The sequence below is a fragment of the Marmota flaviventris genome, chromosome 3 (assembly GCF_047511675.1).
Source record: "Marmota flaviventris isolate mMarFla1 chromosome 3, mMarFla1.hap1, whole genome shotgun sequence".
Lineage (NCBI taxonomy): Eukaryota > Metazoa > Chordata > Mammalia > Rodentia > Sciuridae > Marmota > Marmota flaviventris.
The window spans coordinates 29191102-29194255 of NC_092500.1; the positions used below are offsets into that span (position 1 = coordinate 29191102).

At 34.1% G+C, this 3154-nt stretch overlaps 1 pseudogene; it reads right to left on the minus strand.

Annotated features, from left to right (window-relative positions):
• Positions 1-2320: 2320 nt before the first annotated feature.
• Positions 2321-2800, minus strand: LOC114104725 (translationally-controlled tumor protein-like; annotated as a pseudogene).
• Between the last annotated feature and the right edge of the window lie 354 nt (positions 2801-3154).

Below are 3154 nucleotides of genomic sequence, written 5' to 3' on the forward strand. Positions count from 1 at the left end.
TTTTGGTGAATAATTTGAGGCAAGAATTAAGGTTCATTTTTCCCTTATCCAGATATCCAGCTGTTGCTGCCTTTATCAGCAATCACTTTGCTGTGTAAATGGGTGGCTGTTTTCAGGAAGCTTTTCTGTTTTATTTTAAACTCTGTGGTCTTTTATTCTAGAGTTTGGTAAATTGTGTTTTCTGATTTCTTGATGAGTGTTGTTGGTGATTTACCAATTTCACAGATACTTTTATTAGAGAGCAATGTTTTAGTTTTGTTGATGTCTCCTCCCCTCCCCCACCTCTCTTTTTCCTGTACTGATTTTCATTCCATTCTCTATTAATTCCTTTCTTCTACTTAGTTTGAAGTTAATTGGCTCCTCCTTTCCTAACTTCTTAGGGTAGAAGCTTAGATGATTGACTTTATTTTTTACTCCTTTTGTTTCACAATCACTTAAAGTAGTATATTTCCCTGATTTTGCTGTACACCGCAATGTTGAAATAGGATATTTTCATTAACTGTTCATTTCAAAAATTTCTGAATTACTTTTGAACTCTTCATGAACCATGAACCATGAATTATTTCCAAATATTTGGTAGTTTTCTAACCTCTTTTAAAATTGATTTCTAATTGAATTATGTCGTAGAATAAAAGCACATTCTATATATTGTGATTCTTTGAACTGCAGTGGAAATTTCTGTACATCCAGCAAATGGTATCTTGGGTGTTTATTTCCTTTGAATTTGAGAACAATTCATATTCTGAACTATGATTGAAATTATATAAAGCTCAATCTTCTATATCCTTACTATTTTTCCCTACTTATATTACGAATTGATGAGAAAGAGATATTTAAATTTCCAATGTGATTGCAGATTCATTGAATTTTTCCCTGTAGTTTTAGTCATTTTTGATCTGTTTTAAAGCTCTGTTATTACATATATACCTCACATAGAACTACTATTTCCAAAAGTATGATCCATATTATTTTATTAAAGCCTCTAACTTCATTATTAATGTTCATTTCTTGAAGTCAACCTTGTCTGGTATTAATATAGTCACAATATATCCTCATTTGTGATTTGTAAAGTATAAGACTTTTCCATTTTTTTCCAGTTTGTTGTCTCTACATTTAAAGTGCACTTGTTATAATCATGTAGCTAAATCTTGGTTTTCATGAGTCTAACATCTGCTTTCTTAACATTAGATTATTTTATCCAGTTACATCTAATTTAGTTATTAGTATAGTTATTTGTAGTCTATTGTATCACAGTAGTCTTTATGTATATTATCAATTTCCTATTTCTTTGTTCTTTGTTTCCTGTCTCCTTTACCTCCATCCCTTTTTAAATTTTTGAATCAGGGTCTCACTAAGTTGTACACACTGGCCCCTATCTTACAATCCTCCTGGCTCAGCTTCCTGAGTAGCTGAAATGATAGGTGTGGGCTACTACGCATGGCTAATTGAAGTCATTTTTAGCATTCTATTCCACTTCAAAAAGAAAAGTCCTACAAGGCTATAATTACATTAACTTACTCATCCCCTGTTATATTTATATTGTTGCCACATACTTTGCATATTATAAGCCCCCAAATGCACAGTTATTCTTTTTTATTCAAGCTATGAGTTGACATTTAAATATTTTATTAATAGAGAGAGAAACATTTGTTCCTATTTATTCCCATAGATACTTTCAAGTCATTGCCAGTGCTCTCAATTTCTGCCTGTATATTTGAATTTCAATCTGGCATATTTTCCCTCAGCTTGAAGATTTTATTTCATTTCCTTTGTAGATATTAGAGGAAAGAATTTTGAAGAAATTTGATCAGGTTTCATATATTTAATTTTTTCTTTAATAATTCTAAACTTAGTGTTCCATTTCTCTTCTGGTGTCTTAATTTTTTAAGTGAGAATTGACTTCTCATTTGTATTGGTACTCCTTTCCAAATAATAAGACTTTTTTTTCCCTTGATGACTCAAGACTTTCTTTTTATTATTGATTTTTAATAATTTGAAGATATGTGTTGGGTATCTTTTGTTGTTTTTTTTCTTGTTTTGGGCTGTTGAACCTTCTGGACTGGTGTAGTGTTTTTTGTTTGTTTGTTTGTTTTGAGTTTAAAGGCAATTTATTTTTAGACTACCTATATGACATGTTTTCTTAAACAAGAAAACATGCTTCCACTCCAAATAAATCATCATCAAAATAGAGTTGCTCAAGATGACATCAGTTCCATTTGTTCTAAGTCCTGGTGTTATGTGGATGACAAGCAGCAGCCAGTTATGATGACAGACAATAGATCCAAAGTAACTGCTAAAGTTGTTAACTTTTTTCCCTTTTTCAAACATCCATAAAGAAAATCATATTTAGGATCACACCATCCTCACAACAGTCCAGGAGAGTGACCACGCCATCTGGATTCATGTTTTTTCTAATAAAGATCTGGTGGTTTTGAAATTAGCAAGGATATCCCTATCATAAAAGCTTTTACCCTCTTTGGTCTCTGTTCTTCAAGTTTGCCTTTGATTGATTTCATGTAATCTTTGATATACATCTCATGCTTCTTTTGTGAAGCTGGTTTCCTGAAAGTGGTGGTTCATGACAGTATCAACTCCAGTGATTACTCTGTTTTCAGTGCCTTTGCCTTCAGTTCCTCCATTGGAGGCATTTCCACCAATGAGCAAGTCATCAATGTTAACCTCTGTCCTACTGACCATCTTGCCCTCCACCTCCAGGCAGAGCCTGTCCAGGATCTCTCAGAATCTCCTAAATGTCAGAGAACATCTCATCATGGCTGATGAGGTCTGGGTAGATAACCATGATGGTGACTGGAAGGAGATGGCGGGCAGCGCTAGCTTAACAGGAGCCCCAGTTCAGAATGATTGAGGTGCAGCCAGAGCAGTTCTTTGGTGATGGGGGAGCCAGCAGAAAAGCTAGTGGTGCTTTTAATCACCTTTTTTTTTTTTTTGGTTATTGTTTGTTGCTGTAACCAAACAACCTAATGAGAACAATCTTAGAGAAGGAAACGTTTATTTGTCACTCAGGGTTTCAGAGCATCATTGCTTTGTGTCCAAGGTAGAACATCATGGAGAAGGGTGTGGCGGGGAACTGTAGCTCACAATATGAAACCACGAAGCAGAGAGAAAGTAAGTTCAGCTCACAAAATATGTACTC